The sequence below is a fragment of the Eurosta solidaginis genome, chromosome 4, assembly GCF_040869045.1.
Source record: "Eurosta solidaginis isolate ZX-2024a chromosome 4, ASM4086904v1, whole genome shotgun sequence".
NCBI lineage: Eukaryota > Metazoa > Arthropoda > Insecta > Diptera > Tephritidae > Eurosta > Eurosta solidaginis.
In genome coordinates, this window is record NC_090322.1 from 201,437,989 (window position 1) to 201,458,278 (window position 20,290).

The 20,290-nt window shown below is 36.2% G+C and overlaps 1 protein-coding gene across 8 annotated transcripts in view; it reads left to right on the forward strand.

Moving 5' to 3' along the window:
- Positions 1-20,290, forward strand: part of LOC137250896 (frequenin-2) — a 287,641-nt gene that overhangs the window by 70,570 nt on the left and 196,781 nt on the right. Inside the window, exon 1 of one of the 8 annotated variants that reach the window (XM_067784584.1) lies at positions 16,319-16,375. The exons of the other annotated variants lie outside the window; for them this stretch is intronic. The gene's annotated coding sequence lies outside the window, so the exon portion shown is untranslated. Of the gene's footprint in view, positions 1-16,318; positions 16,376-20,290 lie in introns of those variants that run through there. 8 annotated transcript variants of the gene reach the window in all.

Here is a 20,290-nt window from a genome sequence, read left to right on the forward strand (position 1 = left end):
TATCAAAATCATCAGTATCGAAAAAGAATTTGATTGAGCCATGTCCTCTCGTCCGTTCGTCTGTCCGCTAACACGATAACTTGAGTAAATATTGAGATATCTTCATCAAATCTGGTACATGAGCTTATCTGGACCTACAATAGTTTGGTAATGAAAATGAGCGAAGCGGATGATAACCACGCCCACTTTTTATATATATAACATTTTGGAAAACACAAAAAACCTGAGTATTTAGTAAATAATACACCTAGAATGTTGAAATTTTAGGTGTGGTCTGATATTGAGACTCTTGAAAACTTTTTTAAAAGGGCGTGGCATAGCCCACTTATGATAAAATTAATTTTACAAATATTATTAATCATAAAACAAAAATCATTAACCTATCGTAACAAAATTCGGCAGAGAGGATGCCTTTACTATAAGGAATGCTTTGAAGAAAAATTATCGAAGTCGGTTACGGACCCCGCCCACTTTTATACAAAAGATTTTTAAAAGGGTCGTTAATGAATAAAATGAACTATATCTTGGCAAAAAAGAGCTTTATATCAATAGTATTTCATCCCCCAAGTGGATTTATATCAATAAATAGGAAAAACTTCATATTTTAAAAAATAGGCGTGGCACCGTCCTTTTATGACTAAGCAATTTTCTATGTTTTGGGAGCCATAACTCGAAGAAAAATTAGCTCAGAATAGAGCCATTTATATATCTATTATTGCGCAGCCTTCTAACATTAGTACGCACACAAAACAAACAACAACAGCATTTCAAGTGTACAGCTGGGTATGTAATGTTCGGTTTCACCCGAATTCAGGCTTCCGTACTTGTTATAATATTTTTATACTCAGCTGAGCAGAGCTCACAGAGTATATTAACTTTGTTCGCATAACGGTAATCCGTAACGGCATAAACTAATCGAGATAGATATAGACTTCTATATATCAGTATGAGCTGGGTGAAAAAAGAAATTCATTTAGCCATGTCCGTCCGTCCGTCCGTCCGTAAACACGACAACTTGAGTAAATTTTGAGGTATATTGATAAAATTTGATATGTAGGTTCCTGGGCACCCATCTCAGATCGCTATTTAAAATGAATGAAATCGGACCATAACCACGCCCACTTTTTCGATATCGAAAATTTCGAAAAACCGAAAAAGTGCGATAATTCATTACCAAAGAGGGCTAAAGCGATGAAACTTGGTAGGTGGGTTGACCTTATGACACAGAATAGAAAGTTGGTAAAGTTTTGGACAATAGGCGTGGCGCCGCCCACTTTTAAAAGAAGGTATTTTAAAAGCTTTTCCAACCGTAATTTGGAAGTCGTTGGATATATCATGATGAAATTCGGCAGGAACGTTACTCCTATTACTATATACGTGCTAACGAAAAATTAGCAAAATCGGATTACGAACACGCCCACTTTTAAAAAACAATTTTTTTAAAAGTCAAATTTTAACAAAAAATTGAATATCTTTACAGTATATAAGTAAATTATGTTAACATTCAACTCCAGTAATGATATGGTGCAACAAAATACAAAACTAAAAGAAAATTTCAAAATGGGCGTGGCTCCGCCCTTTTTCATTTAATTCGTCTATAACACTTTTAATGCCATAACTCGAACAACAATTTACCAATCCTTTTGAAATTTGGTATGGGCATAGATTTTATGACGTTAGCTCTTCTCTGTGAAAATGGGCGAAATCGGTTGAAGCCACTCCCAGTTTTTATACACGGTCGACCGTCTGTCCTTCCGCTCGGACGTTAACACGATAACTTGCGCAAAAAACGATATATCTTAACTAAACTTAGTTCACGTACTTATATGAACTCACTTTATCTCGGTATAAAAAATAGCTGAAATCCGACAATGACCACGCCCACTTTTTCGATATCGAAAATTACGAAAAATGAAAAAATGCCATAATTCTATACCAAATACGAAAAAAGGAATGAAACGTGGTATTTGCATTGTTTTATTGACGCAAACTATAACTTTAGAAAAAACTTTAGAACGGGTGTGACACCTACCATATTAAGTAAAAGAAAATGACAAACGTTTTGCAGGGCGAAATCAAAAGCCCTTGGCATCATGGCAAGAATACTGTTCGTCGTATTACATACATAAATAAATTAGCGGTACCCGACAGATGATGTTCTGGGTCACCTTGGTCCACATTTTGGTCGATATCTCGAAAACGCCTTCACGTATACAACTAAGGGCCACTCCCTCTTAAAACCCTCATTAATACCTTTAATTTGATACCCATATCGTACAAACACATTCTAGTGTCACCCCTGGTCCACCTTTATGGCGATATCTCGAAAAAGCGACCACCTATACAACTACCACTACTCCCTTTTAAAACCCTCATTAATACCTTTAATTTGATACCCATATCGTACAAACAAATTCTAGAGTCACCCCTGGTGTACCTTTATGGCGATAGCCTGAAATGACGTCCACTATAGAACTATGACCCACTCCCTTTTAAAATACTCTCTAATACCTTCTATTTGAAACCTATGTCATACAAACACATTCCAGGGTTACCCTAAGTTAATTTTGTTAATTGATGGTTTTCCCTTATTTTCTCTTATCCAAAGCTCTCAGCTGAGTATGTAATGTTCGGTTACACCCGAACTTAGCCTTCCTTACTTGTTTGTATTTGTATTATAGTTCTTGCACCACAACAAGGGAACTTATTTCTCTGTATGCAATATAGAATTTACAAGCATACAGTAAAATTTTATAAATATGAATTGTAAATTTTCGAATATTATATCATAAATGTAATTTATACTTTCTGAATATTAATTGGAACTTGCTGGATACAAATGGATATTCTAAATAGGGTCTAACTAGTTTTATCAGTGTTGTTGTTATTTCCAATAGATGCGACCGATTTCAAATTGTCATCAATGTCCTCTAACAGCAATCCAAGGAAACTTGCAGTTTACACAGGGGTGGACCATAGCGGAAGGTGTGTTAGAGGCATTGGTTTCACATTAATATTGAAGAGATTTCATGTGGGGGTACATTGGAAATAGGACATACATTTCGTTTGTCGGGGTTGATTTTGGATAGGTGAGAGTTAACCTGTTACAGTATCCAGTTCGAAGTTGAGCCAGAGTGACGCGCGTTTCTCTTCTACGAGTTCTGGGTATTTTTACTTTAAGAACTGGATTCGCCGGACAATTCCTAACAAAGAGGTGCGTTGCCTGTTTGTGGATCACACTGAAGACTTTCTTGTGCTTTTTTGCTTCATTTGCTTCAAAAAAAAAAAAAAACCCTTTTATCAGTGCTTCTAATGTGCCTGTATATACACACGAACATACTCTTCTTAGCATAAATATAGTGAAATGTTATTTGGCTGCAACCAAATCGGGTTAAAAGCTTTTTGTGAACCGTTTAAGCTCTATAGCTGTAGTGAAAGCTCTACAAGAATGTTGTGCTTCTTCATGCTGCACTGACTTTTCAAAAAAAAAAAAAAAAAATTTTACATTTTATATTTTTAGCGCTCATTGAAAACAATATGCTTGACTTTGTGATACAAACGTATGTTTGTTTACTTGCACTGATTTGTTTGTAAGCTTTACGGAGACAAGTAAATATTTATAAACTTTAGCAGTCACTTGAAAATTAGTTGATTTAGGCATTAAGAACAAAATTGGAAGAGATAAAATTTGATTTTATAAGTTTTTGCATATTCTTGTGTTGATCAGGTGATGAAACATAGTTAATCTATGGAAAAATGGATGCGCTAGATACAGGTAATTCAAAATAAAAGCACCTGCATCACGTTTAATTAGTAACTAAAATTATTGCTTGAACAAGGAAATACTTGACGCATCTTACCTCGGAGGAGATTTCGAATTTGCTTCTCGATCGTTATAAACTTTTTCTACAAATTGGTGGGAGAGGAGCTACAAGGTTTATGTGAAATCCGAACCGCATCTGGAAGCATATGGATTTTTGTTGAGAATGAGATACTTTGACTGTTTGTCAATTCATTATCGAGAGGCCATCCTGCTTAGAAATGTTTTTCCTAATTGAAAAACTTTGTTTCTAAAGATGTTGCTCTAAACGTGTCTTGAAATCGGGATCTTTGGTGCGGCAGACGAACTTTCTATCACCATATCACGGCGGCCGCTCATACTAAAGAATCTTTGCATAGAGACATAACTTCTCAAAATATGCTATTACTGTGCTGCGAATGGTAAATTTTATTTTTGTAAGTACAGTACAGCTGAAAGTTTTTTCTGCTTCGCTGTGCTGTTGGCTTTTTTGTGTATTTCAACCAGTTCAGGTTTTAAATTTGAGGTTGGGTTCAAAATTGGAAAACAATTGCCTTTTGGTGATCGTCTGAGCAAAATCAAGGAATGCACTGCTGGTCTATCCAAGTTTCTACGAACCAACACCAATGTTTTGAGATCTCTAGGCCAGGTTGGGATTGGATAAGTTCGGTAACATAGTAGTAACTTTATTCGAGATGTGCGTTCAGCAATGGTAGCATAGCGTTTGTTTGATTTGCCAACTCGATCTGAGTTGATTTTGTCATGCCTCTCTGTTTGAATGCAATCGAGTCTCTCAATTTTTGAGATATTTTCATGAAATTTGATGAGCGGCTATATTTTAATGTCTGATGATAAAAAATTTGAGGGAACTGACTGGACGTGACCTCTAGATTATACATATATCCCTCATATAACTGATTTTTCAGAAAATATGCTTTTATTATATCATCCGCAGTTTATAAGATATACGTAAGGTCAAAATTTCACCAGACGATTTTATATATAGCACATATTATTGTTCGGAAAAACCATAGAGATCAGTAGTAATCCCATACAAATGGTTGTTTAGCTAATACTATTTTCACGCACACAATACTTATTGAATAATAAAGGCAGTTTTCTACATTAAGACGCTTATTGAGCTCAATCTTCCTTACAAGATTCGAATCTTATAGATGTATTTCATTAGTGACTAATCGAATGCCTAATAAAATCAAAAGCCCAATGCAACTATGTTGGGAGCGTTCAGTTTCTTAGTTTTTGGTGTGTTCAGTGCTTAAAAATGTCATTTGTCAAAGTAAATGTTATTGTCTGTCATATAGCATTGTCATTTTATTCGCTTGAAATTTCATCCTTCATACTAATCGAGCAATTACTTCTGTGTGAAGGTGAAATGAGATCATTAAGTTTATTGTCATTTTATTCACTTGACATTTCAGCCTTCATACTAATCGAGCAGCTACTTATGTGTGAAAGCAAAATTTTACGATTTCATTAGAAGGTGAAATGAGATCATTAAGTTTCTGTGTGCAAACAATATAAGAAGCTTTCTGCCCAATTTCAACAGATATAAGCTTTGAATTTCAACAAGCCATATAGCAAATATTGTTGTTTGATAAAATCGTAGAGATCGGTCGTAAATATAGTATATACCCATACAACCTATTGCTCATGAATCTATTATATCATCATCATAGCTATCTCATATATACGTCACGAAACGTGAAACTGTGAGGAATACCAACCAATTGTTTATATGATATTTATAGATAATTTCGCATATTATTTACATATGAATGGGGTAAGATTACTGATGGCTGTCGGAGTGTGGTGCTGGTCTTCTCTACCTACCGCACCGACGGTACTGGGTTCAACTTCTGGGGAAAGTAACATCAAAAATTTAGAAAATATGTTTACCTAATCGGGGTCACCCCTTGGAAATGTGTGGAAAACACTCCGGCAGTATTTCTGCCATGAAAAGCTTCTCATTTCCTTAGTGGAAGCCGTTTGGAGTCAGCGTAAAAGCAGGTAGGTGCCGTTCCGCCAATTAGTAGGAAAAAGTAAAAGAAGCACGATGCAAATTGGAAGATAAGATCGGCCTAAAATCTCTTCAGAGGTTGATGGTGAATAAAGAATATGAGAGGAGAAATATGCAGATCTGGCTGCTTTGGGTTTTCACTCTACTTTTTTGGTGTGGATTAAGTCTTACTTATCCAACAGGCATTGCGTCATAGACGTTGCTAATATCAGATCCCGTCCCTTCATGTATTCTCAGGAGTCACACAAGGTAGCATTCTAGGACTTCTATTCTTTATACTTTTTATAAATAACATTGGCTCATTATTTGCGGAACGTCTGCAATCAGAACTTAATAATGTGAAAAACTGGTGTAGTTTAAATCGTTTATCGTTAAACATTAAAAAATGCTTTCATGTGACTTTTTCAAAATCAGTTAATACTCTTCGTAATTGCTATAGTAGCTCTGGCTATACATTGCAATCTGTTCAAGAAATCAAAGACCTAGGGGTATGGTCGGTGAAATGGCTGCGACCCTAGTCGCCCAAGTAGCTATTTAAAGCCGTTTTGATGCCATGTAACTCGTCTAAAAACCTACGGAATGTTACGGTCAATGTATTACAACCAGCCAGAGTTGTTGATAAATTAAGAACATTCTGGATTGCTATCACAGATAACCCTCTTAGGTGTTCTAGAAACGGGGTTCCAAGGAACCTTAGCCGGGCTCTAGCTAGAGCCGGACATTAACACATAAAGTGTTCTACTTTCTCTCTGGCATTTGGATCTTTGCAGATTCTGCAGTAGTCGTTATATGGAATGCCCATCTTTTCCATATGCGTACCTACTGCTCAATGACCGGTGTAGACTGCTATCAGTTTGCGTGTGTTAGCCCTGGATTTGTTCAGAACCGTTCTCGCCCTCTTTCCATCATAGTTTGACCAAATGTATTTTGATATTGCACAGGTGGTGATGTTATTCCACTTTGTTTGTGCTTTCTTCAAGTAGAAGCTTTGGATATTCCCCTTGGCTACTGGTAAGGGTATGCCTACTTCGACACTGGTTATTTCCTCGTTCATCTCCGATGAGCCCCTGTGTGATAGATCGTCGCCCTTCTATTTACCCTCTATCCCCCTATGACCCGGGACCCAGATAACGCGTAGTTCTAGATTGGTCGATAACTGGGATATGAGTCGCTTACAAGCCCACACAAATTTTGAGTTAATGTGTGGCGAGGAAGGCGCTTTCAACGCTGCTTGGCTATCCGACAGGATGCAAACTTTACCAGCTAGATTCAAGCCCTTCAGTGATTTGCAGGTATGCAAATCGCGAGAATTTCTGCTTGAAACACGCTGCAATGCGATGGGAGTCTGAATGATGCAGACAAATCTAGGGACTCAGAGAAGACTCCGGCCCTACTCCCGATTCCATCTTGGAGCCGTCAGTGTAGATTTGGATGTTATCGACCCTTATGCTCGGGGTTTCTCTTTCACACGTTCCTGCTTGGAATGGCGGTGTTACAACCATACTCAAACTTCAGTTTGCGAGGGTAGTAATCTGACTCGGTACTACACGTACCATCCGGAAGTTTCTTTAGGATACTGTTATGCCCTTGCTGAATATCCTTCCAACACCCATACTCCCAGAGTCTCAGTGCGGTTTGTGACGATGTACAACGTATATGCAAGTCGATCGGAAGCAGGTGCAAAATTGGGTCTAAAGCAGCTTTCGGGCAAGTTCGTCCGGCCCCTATGGCACCAAAGCACGTAGTGCGCTGGACTTTTTGCAGGCTGGTTAGATTGTAGCTCTTACTTAGAGCTTCCCACCAGACTATGGAACCAAAGGTAAGCACCTGTCGCACCACCGCCTCGTACATCCAAATTACCATGCTTGGATTGAGTCCCCATTTCTTACCAAACAATGATTTGCAGGCATAGAAGGCGATGCAGGCCTTCCGTACCCGCTCTTCGATGTATATTTTCCAATTCAACTTGCAGTCAATTGTTAGTTCCAGATATTTTGTACTCGATGACAGGGTTAGTTGCTTGCCGTTTAAGAATCGTAGTCTGAAGGCAGGTGGCTTGTGCTTCCTCGTGAAGAGAAGCGTCCGTCTTGTCGGGATTTAACCTAAGGCCACATCCTTGTGCGCACCTGCTGAGGTTAGCCAAGGCCCTTTCCATGATTACGCTCATTACGGAGGGGAAAGTACCATAGACCAAGATCGCCACGTCGTCGGCATACGCCACGATCTTCACCCCCCCCCCCCCTCCCCCCTCCCTGCGTTAAGTTTTCCTAGGATTTCATTTATTGTGATCAACCAACGCAGAAGTGCAAGCACACAAATAAACGATCAATTCTGTCTTGCTCATTTTTCATTGGCATAATCAGAGACCGTTGATTGTCCATCACTTCTTGATAAAATTCAGTTTAATGTACCACGCAGAAACCTCCGACTGTTTGAACTCTTAAAAATACGGTTTTCCACAACTATTTATGGTGTAAATGCTCCTAATTCTAGGGGTTGTGCTGATCTGAATTTTTTTTTAACTCCTCAGGTGTGACTACACTTTTCCATACGCTGTCTTAATTGACAAACTAAGATCTTGTTTTTCTCAGGATTAATGTAATATAAAAATTTGCATAATATAGTCTGTAAGAATCTATAAATTCAAAGACTCAACTTAAATAAATAATAATTTGAAAAAATCAAGCTAATATGTAATCTTCTTCGCTGTCAATTAAACCAATAATGAAATAACTCATTGATATGAAGCATTTTTAAGTTACTCGTATTCTCTCTACTACTCTAAGGAACTATTATGATAGCGCTTCTTATTTACGCTCACCATGAGAATTTCGAAACGGTGGATCACATACATAAAAACGAGCAATATCTCAGACTAGATTTTGAAGTACAAGGTTTTGGTTATAATAAAAAAGGCTCTTAGCATATTTAGGGAATACATTTGAGCAATATCACATCTGGACAGGCAAGACTACAGATTTTGCCTTGCTAAAATCTTCAAAGCCTATTTTGCAGGGAGTGGAGCTCGCGGGCGCAACTTTATATGAATTTAGCATAGTTTCTTGAGGTGATGTGTTAGCAGGTGGGTTAAATTGAAACCTGGTGGCAACGACAATGAAACTATTTATAAGATATTAAAAAAAGCTGCCTTCTAGATCGCGCTGATACCGTGTTGTTTTACTTTTCAACTGCTAGTAAATTTTTACTTGCCATACAAAAAGTAGCAACTTCCAAATATTTTACATAGCCAGAACTTTCTTGTAAAGTGTAAGCTTTTGCATGAAACGCCGATTTAAAAAAGTTCCAAAAGATATATTTAAATTTTTTATATCACACTTTTTCTAGGAAGCTCGGATTTTTCTTCAAAGTACTTTAACTGCGAAAATCTATGGAGTAATCTAGACAACATTTCTTAAGACGTTCAGTGCGGCATTCAGATGCCAGAAAATCAAGATTATTTTTAATGCTATGGTAAAATTTTTGAGATATATTCACGAATAACGGTTTTTCCAAAAAAAAAAAAAAAAACAAAAACTGGGTCCACTTAATCATATATATCTGAAGAAAGAATTGAGCAATTCCAAAACGGTTTGCAGCTTTTAAAAGGTAACAAAATTTGTCCATACAACACTTTTTGCTAGGCCCTGCAGATTTAAAGATAACGAACAATTATTAGAGATTTTTTCAATTTTTTTTTTGGAAAAATGTTAAACAATTTGTACTTTGCGAGGAAGGATCTCGAAAACTTTTTATTTTTTTTTGCAGATTTGTTTTTTTTTGTCTCTAAGCTCTGTTTCATTAAAAAAAATAAGCTTTAGTTCAACAAAATCGATGGACTAATGCAAAAGTTAAAAGCATTCAAGTAAATATATCCATTTAATACTTAAGTACCCTACTGGTACATATGTGTTAGTATTCGTGTATGAGTTAGTTAGTGAATATTAACACATATGTACCAGTAGGGTACTTAAGTATTAAATGGGAATATTTTCATAAATGCTTATAACTTTTATATTAGTCCATCGATTTTGTTGAATGGAAGCTTGGTTTTTTTGTTTTTTTTTGTAATAAAACAGAGCTTAGAGAGAATTAAAAATCTGCAAAAAAAAACTTTTGAGAACTTTGAAAAGCTTCAAACGGTTTTGGAATTTCTCAAATATCTCAAAAACATTACCATAGAATTAAAAATAACCTTGGTTTTCGGAATCAGGGGGTGATTTTACATAGGAAATTCATAATGGCGTCTCTGGTGCATTTTGGCTGTAAACCAGTGTACTTTTCCCTTGTTTTGGTGTGAATTTCTTGAAATTTGGTAAAAGTTTACTTCCGTGACTAGCTCATTATTTTAAAAACTTTTCTTTCGGGAAAGTGTACCAGTATTTTTGGGCCAAGTTGTTTGAAATGTATTGTGGCTACCTAACCTTTCGAAAAAAGAATATAAGAGATCGGAGTGCAAAAACAGGGATCAAATATGAAGGCAAGGAGGGAGGGGCTAGAAGTTCAAATTTTTATAATCGGGTAGCAGAATTGCTGAGTTATATATTTTTATATTATTTATAATAAAATAATTAAAAACATTTTTTAAGTTAAATAGTATTTTTGAAAACACACTTACATGAAATAATAATAATACTAAAAGCTAGAAAATAATTAAATAAAAGCGTTGGGCGCGTGAAATTTCTAAAAATGTAAGGCGTAGAATAATCTGATTACGGTTCAGTTGGTCTTATATATGACTATCAATAGAAATTTGACGCGTCCAACGTTTTTATTTAATTGTGTGATCAACGCCCTAGATTGATGAGGAGTGTGATGACAAGTACCTAGGACCTACCTAATTATTTTCTAGCTTTTATTATTATTATTACCTAATGTAAGTATTGTTTTCAATAAAACCGTTTAACTAAAAAAATTTTTTAAATTATTTTATTTTCAAGTTTTTAATCATTATTTAATTGCCAATTATTTCTCATTCTATTTGGTTAATTTAGTGCCTCATTATTACAAGGACTCTTTCGTGACAATTGATACAATCTAAGTCCTCAACACATAATCCTTCCAAAGACTTTACTCGACCCTGCGCAACGTTTTCTTGTCCCCACTCCAACTCCAAAATATTTTGATGTCACTTCTACCGGACTGTATGTAATATTTGTTCGAAATATGAGCCAAATCAGACATCATAGGTCACTTTCTATTCATGTATGTATTATGTGTTCGAAATATGGGCCAAATCGGACCACAAATACGATTTTTTTGAATATCTCGACCTTTGTGCCACCTAGCGGTGATTTTTTCCTATTATTGCATTGCCACCGGGTTCTGAACTACAAGTTTCAAGCTTGTAGCTTATCGGAAAGTTACTTAAATTTCAATTACAGAATTCGTTCACAACGGCCGTGCATGCGGCCGTGTGGCCTGCCTGTCAAGCCAAGCTAAATAAAACAGTTTAAAAATTGAAGCCATTTTAAAAGTTGCAGTCGTATATAAGACCAACTCAACCCTAGTCACATTTTTAGAAATTTCACGGGTCCAACGCTTTTATTTAACTGTCTGATCAACGCCCTATATTGATGAGGAGTATGATGACAAGTACCTAGGACCTACCTAATTATTTTCTATATTTTAGTATTATTACTACTTAATATAAATATTGCTTTCAATAAAACCGTTTAACTTAAACATTTTTTAAAATTCATTTTAATATACTGAAATTTCACTAGCAAAATTTGAATTTATGTGCTCCAAATTTTTTTGACGTCTCTTCTAACGGCACTAGAATTTTTATACTGAAATTTCACTAGCAAAATTTCAACTTATGTGCTCCAAAGTATTTTGAAATCGGACCACAAATATGATTTTTGTGAATAGCTCGATCCATGCGCCACCTAGCGGCGATTTTTTTCTTATTATTGCATTGTCATCGGGTTCTGAACTATATTCCAAGTTTCAAGCTTGTAGCTTATCGAGAAGTTACTTCAATTTTAATTACAAAATTTCCGCTGGCCGGTCGGCCGTGCAGCCTGTCAAATCAACCTAAATAAAACCGTTAAAAACAAGCCAAAGGAGTTGGATATAAGCTTTCCACATCTCCCTCAACAAAACTAAAGTAAAAATTCCGCTTCAAAAAAGAATAGCTCACTATTTCATATACAATTTTAAGAAAAACAATTAACCGTTCAAATGCGTTTACATTGACTCAAGCAAGACTTAGCGTTTGCGCTTAACAAATGCATGCCGAAAACAACTGACGATAAAACCAGAAAAAGTTCAATGCCTGCAAGCGAAAGAGTACAAGTATGATTTTCACAGTTATTCACAAAGACGCCGGCGAGAAAGTATGATAACGTGCAATAAAAATACAATAACAAAACAGTGAACATCATTGAACGCACAGTTAAAATCACGAAGGAGATAACAAATATTAGTACAATAACAACAATAAGAAAATAAAATGTAAAAAACGATTGTGACCGGCGAAATGCCTATATGTTAAGTAAGAGAGTGAGAGAGTAAGAGAGGAATAGAGAATGACGAAATAAAAAATATTTAAAAAATGTATATGAATTAAATGATTATTTCAATCAGAGGCACAGGAAGTGTTTTCTAGACATAAGTTTAGTAAGGACGGTGTTCGACAATGGCTTAGTCAATCCCGAGCCACAAAGAGGTCGCACAATCCTCCACTGAATAATAAAACAGTTTTGGTGGCGGAGTTGTATACTGTATATGGTATACTGCTACCCTAAACCGACCCGTAGGGTACAGGGTGAAGTGTAGCTTACAGGCACCGCGGTAGCCCACTGTCCCAAAGCGCCAATGTACCTCCTGGTTTGGACTTTAGCTAAGCTAGGAGAGAAACCGTGTATAAAATATCTGGGATTTTCCAGGCAGTAAGTTGTTGCATGAGATGAACGTAAAGGTAATTTTTGTATGTAAAAGAATGCTGGGGTGTACGTAGGTCCTATCAACTTCCCTTTCTCATTGGGAGTTTAAAGCGAGTTTAAGCTTGTAATATACTGTGGAGTTTTGTTTGGATCAAAACCTCACAAAAAGGATCATACTCGTACATTAACAAATAAGAGTGTGTATGCAGGCAGTGTATCAATGCTTAACATAACGGGACCCGAAAAACAACATTGGAAATAGTTTTACATGATCAAGCAAAGAGGAAAGTCATGGAACCAGCCGTGCAGCTAAAAATTATCCTAGATCATGTGCCAGCTTTACGAAGTAATTATTATAAACTATTCCTAGGCTCTGGATTCTATAATAGTGAATTTTGAAATATATATTTCTTTCATACAATGCCGCAAAACTTGCTTTAACCCTTGAACGCATAACCGGGTACCCGTGTGTCCAGTTGCGACTTTAATATACTTTAGTGAGATAACCACTGTCACTAGAGTGTTGGACCTTGTAATCTAGGAAATTACAGTATTTCTGTATCGTTTAAGTCAATGCTTGCAGGTTTCAGTTGAGGGGTTCCCCAGATATAAGTTCCCATAATCGACACCTACGCGAACGCATAACCGGGCACCCGTGTACCCTTCAAATAGTTAACAAATTATTTCTTTTATATGTATATTTTTTGGTTATGCATTCTACGATTAAAATCGTGCCTCCAAACGTACAATCTGCTTAGTACAACATTAATAAGAAACATATACTCGAGTGTTTTAAATTCCCATGTGCACATAAATTGGAACCACTTCCAACATGAATATAAACAAGCGAACCCTCACTGCGCCGCCATAAAACTTCCAACAACGACTACTACCTGAATGAATCGATCTTTTGTACGCCTAATGCTAGACCATACGTTTCTGACTCATCAAAAAAACGTTACTAAGACTCTGCAGCCCATCTGCAAATTCTGTAACAACAAAAACTTAACCATATACCATTTACTTCTACATTATCCCGGCCTATCTTCCATACGTTCGTCAACATTCAATGACTTAGACCCAATCAATATTCTATCTGTTACTTTCGAACAGAATATGTCAAATTTTTTAAAAGAAGTAAGCATTTTTCATCTCTTTTAATATCTAATACGTTATACTATCTGTTATGCCATCAATAAAACTTTAAACCTATTTAATCCGATAGACCTGTAAGCTAGTGCAGATAAATTTGATTAGTTTTTAATTTGAATCATAATTTAACAGTAAATAATTTTATATGTTATTTCTAATTGCTGTTTTTAAGTGCAGGTCCCTTTTTCGCTCTGATTTGGAATCCGAATCTATAATTAAAGTTTTGGTTGTAAAGGTGGAGATTCGTACTATTAGCGAGTTTTAGGGTTTATTGGTAATATTGTTTTGTTAAGGTATATTTTATTAAAATGATTTTTTTAAAAATAAACGATTGTGAGCACACAAAGAAATATATTTGTACTATGGCACTATTGTGAATATTTGATTAGAACTAACACTGCATTACCGGCAGTTGCTAACATTCTCCAGATGACAGCGCAAGCGCATGTAAGTTTTTATTGATAGATGATTGATTGATAGAACAGCTGATATTTGATATGAGACTCTTGTATTTTGTTGTGGAAGATGCGCACGGTTTCGGCTAGTAATAATAATTTGTAGGAGAAAATGTGTATATTTCAAAACTCATACTTGCATAATCCATGGTCATGAACGTACTACTCGACATTTACACTATGTCAATGAGTACACCCTGGCAATTTAAACTCAGAGAATGTCTTCACCACCAGATGGGATATGTTCGTCGAGAAGCCCTACAAAATACTCCTCACTAGTAAGAGACCATTCCCTGTTATCTTTTATAATTCGTCCCTGGTATTTATCGTCGGTCCCATGGAAGACTAACACGATTCATTGTTCACGTGGAAACTGTAACGTTTCGGTTTAAGTGTAGAAAACTAACATATTTCAGCTTCTCGCGTGGAAGATAACACTTTTCGACGGAAGTGAGGTCTGTATGAAAAAACTACGAATGCAATAAATATACAAAATTGTATAACAAATAAAATTAATATACATTTTTTTATAGTTTCCGCGATATTGATTCAAATATATAACAATATATTTTATTGCATAATTTTGGAAAAAACATTCGCACGACACTGCAAATCTGAACGTAAGATTTCCTTAATAAAGAGTGTTTGTCTTCAACACGAGCAGCTGAAGTGTGCAAGTCTTCCACACGAAAAGCCTTATTGTTACCTCCCTTTGGCCACTTCGATAAAGCCTGAGCCTCAGCGTTACCTCCCCTTGACTAATTTCCTACTTGCACATCCGTCGTTGGCAAATTGCCACTTTTTAAGTCTTATTTCTGGCTTGCAGCTTTGAAGGTAATTGCTACCATGTTAATGGTGATCATCTGTTCTTTAGCTTTAGAACCGCTTGGTTTTTTTTTGTGACTAGTCTGCCCCGCGTTCTTGGAACTAGACGCTCTCGGTCTCTTTAAAGCCCAAAGTTGCCCTTTCAGGAGAGAAGTTTTTTAGAATGTAGCTCTTGGATTTTGAAACTGCTGATCTATTTGGTTGTAAGGGCTTCGTATAGCAAGCAGTTCAACCCAACCAATGTTTAAAACTTAAAGTGGGGTACTAGCCCTGTTCATCTACCCCATCCGCTATACGACTGATGTCTAAGTAATGCAACACTGATAAAAATATTATTTGATAAACAAACAAAACCAAATAAATGTACACCCACATAAACCGCATATGCATGCATGTGGTTGAAAATTTTTTCTCTGGAGAGTGTGTGAGAAATTTTTCTGGAAAGATAATGAAAGGAAGTGAGTGTGTATTTGTGTTAAAGTTTACTTAAGATATCAGCAAAGTGTGAGGCGAAAGCGCAAAAGGAAAGGATAATAAATCAGCCGAGTGCAAAACCGCTCACTTAAATACGAGGCGAAACGAAGTTTTGCGGCGAATAGAGAAAAGCTTGGTGTTTGAGTTAGCAATAATTGCAAGTACTTTTGTCCTCGCGACGAAGCGTCCAGTAGAAATTCTGCACGCGTTGAACTAACAACAGTTTATGCAGTCAAGCGCTGACATTCTGCAGAGCAAACGCGTGTGTTAATTGTTGTTGCACGGAAAAGTAATAGATAAAGTGAAATTAAATGTTTCATTTTACATTAAAGAATTTATAAATTTCACATTCGTGTTTGTGTTATTTTTTAGATTATATGCGTATAAGTCAGCGGAATATATTGAATTTTTTGGAAGTGTTTTTGAGTGAAAATGTGCAAAAATGCCGCTTAGTTTCCACGGTATAAATTTTCCAAAAAACACGTGGGCGTAAATTTATTCATATATTTATATTTATTGTGATAAAATGTTATGTAATTTAAAGAGAAACAACCTTTAAAAATTAAAAAAATATATATATTTTTAAATTAATTGCAAACATTTACTTAATTTGCCACAATAATAACGCCACAAAACTTACTCAAATATTTAGATCTTCCAAACGTCAATGGGCAAGTTGCAATCAATTGCAATTACGCAGGTGTTTGCAGTCAATTTTAATGAATCATTTCACATACAGATAAACGTAAGCAAATTTTGTTTGAAAAATATATATACATATATATGTAAGTTAAAATTACGTGCAACTCCCAAGAGCTGTTATCTACACAAGTGCATATGTATGGATGTATTTGGGTGTATGTGTGATGCGCGTGGGTAAAGCGTCTATATCAGTGTAACGAATGCATATGCGAGCTCCTATTAAACTGTGTGTGTTGGTATTAGTGGTGGCAGCAACAGCAGAAAATATTTTGAAAATTGTTATATAAATATTGTTATGCGTATAAAGTGAAAAAAAATTTTGCAAATATTTGACATATTCACCTGACGTTTTTGGGCATGAAATCGAGGAGTAATTAAATCTTATATAACTTTAAACGAGCAATTCTTGTATATTTGTATAGCCGAACGATCTCGGGAAGGGCCCAACCGATTTAAATGAAATTTAGCACAGAGAAAATGTATTACCTTCTAAGGCTTTCTACCTAGGTGTTGCCACTCAGAATGTTTCACAAGGTTGCCACCTATTCGAAAAAAAATTGCATGATATATGCCGATATGGGTATCAACCGAGAGGTATTTCACTCCGCATTACAATAGGGACATTTTTGAGTAGGGTTGCCACCTATTCGAAATTAAAAAATAAAATTGCATGAATATGCCGGTATGGGTATCAAACGAAAGGTATTTCACTCCGCATTACAATAGGGACATTTTTGAGTAAGGTTGCCATTTAGGGTTGCCACCTATTCGAAATTAAAAAAAATTGTATGAGATATGCCGATATGGGTACCAAACGAAAGGTATTACACACCGCATATCAATAGGATCATTTCTGAGTAGGGTTACCATATAGGGTTGCCACCTATTCGAAATAAAAAAAAATTACATGAGATATGCCGATATGGGTACCAAACGAAAGGTATTTCATACCGCATTACAATAGGGACATTTTTGAGTAGGCTTGCAATATAGGGTTGCCACCTATTCGAAATTAAAAAAAATGTATTTCAAACCACATTACAATAGGGACATTTTTGAGTAGGCTTGCAATATAGGGTTGCCAACTTTTCGAAATTAAAACAAATTGCATGAGCTATGTCGATATAGGTATCAAACGAAAAGTATTTCACTCCGCATTACAATAGGGGCATTTTTGAATAGGGTTGCCATTTAAAGTTGCCACCTATTCGAAATTAAAAAAAAAATTGCATTAGATATGCCGATATGGGTATCAAACGAAAGGTATTTCACTCGGCATTACAATAGGAACATTTTTGAGTAGGGTTGCCACTTAGTGTTGGGGTAGTTAGACGAAATAGTACTCTACTTACTCATATTCTATTAAAGCTTTAAAGGTGAACACTAAAGGTAAAAATCTTCGTAAAAATATCTTACACATGATCGACTTAAAATTCATAATTTCACACGCTCTTAAAATTGAAATGCATTGTCAAGGCACTGTGGCAATTAAAGCAAAATATATTTAAATGCATATTTTTGGCAAATATGAAATGAATAATTGCAATTTCTCACATATTACTATTATAAAGATTTCTCACCATAGCAAAAAGATATCTCACCACGGTAATTTGCTACCGTTGAACACTAGAAGCATATGTTCAATTTGAAAACGACATCTAACCATTTAACTATTTCTAACAGATGACGCTTAGGGAAGTAACTTGACATTTAAATTAACTAACTGATAGTTGTGATTTGTGAAATTTACAAGTTTTTGGAATGTAATAAAATTGTGAGATTTTCATAGTGTATAACTAAAAAAAGGTTTGAAATTATTAATTCGGCGCATGAATATACTCGACCTCAATAACTTAGTTCTCGATTTCACTAATTGTCATAACAATCCCTTATACTGTAGGCTGGAATTACCCATTTCAAATTTTTCATTCCAATTCATTTTTCGGTTACTGATATGTGTTTGAAATTTATTTTTAAAGAAATCAAATATTGGTAAGTAAAATTATATAAAGACCTTGCGGACGTTGTCCTGCCCTGAATTTGGCCTACCTGCATACATTTTAATAAGGTTTTTCCGTCTGACTCTGCCCTCTATCCCTCTTCACTTTTTCCTAATCCTTTTATTCACTCCTACCTCCGCCTTTTTCGCTTCACCTATCTCCATCTTCGTCTCATCCTATCTCTTTCTCAATCTCCTTCTCTCTTCTCTCAATTTCTTCTCATTCTTCGGCATCCTTTATTGCCTGTCCCTGAGGGTGCTATGTAATTTATTCCAGTCCCAGTCCCAGTCCCAGTCCCACTCCGAGTCTCAGTCCCAGTCCTAGTCCTAATCCCAGTCCCAGTCCGTCTCTGGATAATATATTACTATGTACTAAAGCACTCATCAACAGCTTTCATTTGTTATTGTAACGAATTTACTGCAAATCCTCTTATTTGCAACCTTCTACTAACGTTCGTATCGCTAAACTGTTGAATAAATAACTCAAATATTTAATAATGCAAAATGACCTTTATTAAAGTACTTCACAATAACACTGATTGTCGTGCCCCTACTGTTGCTGTGATTTCTCGTTCGCATCTTCTAGGCGCTTCCGTTTCCAGAATCTACTAGTTGGCCACCAGCTATAAAATTACTACGTTTATAGCTTCTCATACGCGCGTGTATGTGTGAACACAATTATAATTGCATACTTTTGGGAGCATCTCAGATAAGATATCTGCATGTGTGTGTGCGTCTCTTCTGCGCTGCGTGTACGTACATATGTGTAGATATTATGATTGATCTATTGATGTGCATACAAGTCACTGCTTAGCATCGCTTGGAGATGACAGTACCCCTTAGTGTTGCTAATATTTGTAAAAATATTCTATAGACACATTCCACGGGTACTCGGTTCCACGTTTCGGCCTATATCTCGAGACCCTGTATGTTGATCGCAACCAAACCTATGTAGTAACGACCGCGTGAGATTTACGTAACTGTTGTGAAAGTTTGTACAAAATCGACCGACGCATCTCTTCAAACATCGGCGACCAACTAACACACATTTTAGCCTTTCCTTTTATCTATATAGATTTTTATTTTTCACACTTCACTATAATATTAAAACGAAATGCAAATTTTCGTTGCTTTTGAAATTCGGCTTAAAAATTGCACATGGAGCAACTAAAGACTCTCCTGAATTAAAAAAAATGTCATAGTAGGGGCTGATCCCCATTAGCACATTTCATTTGATACCCATATCGTACAAACAAATTCTAGAGTAACCTTGGTCCACCTTTATGGCGATATCTCGAAAAGGCGTCCACCTATAGAACTAAGGCCCACTCCCTTTTAAAATACTTATTAACACCTTTCATTTGATACCCGTATCGTACAAACAAATTCCGGAATCACCCCTGGTCCACCTTTATGGCGATATCTCGAAAAGGCGTCCACCCATAGAACTAAGGCCCACTCCCTTTTAAAATACTCATTAACACCTTTCGTTTGATACCCATATCTTACAAACAAATTCTAGAGTCACCCCCGGTCCACCTTTATGGTGATATCTCGAAAAGGCGTCCACCCATAGAACTAAGGCCCACTCCCTTTTAAAATACTCATTAACACCCTTCATTTGATACCCATATCGTACAAACACATTCTAGTGTCACCCCTGGTCACCTTTATGGCGATATCTCGAAAAGGCGTCCACCTATAGAACTAAGGCCCACTCCATTTTAAAATACTCATTAACAACTTTCATTTGATACCCATATCGTACAAACAAATTGTAGAGTCACCCCTGGTCCACCTTTATAACGATATCCCGAAAAGGCGTCCACCTATAGAACTGAGGCCCACTCCCTTTTAAAATACTCATTAACACTTTTCATTTGGTACACATATCGTTTAAACAAATTCTAGAGTCACCCCTGGTCCACCTTTATGGCGATATCTCGAAAAGGCGTCCAC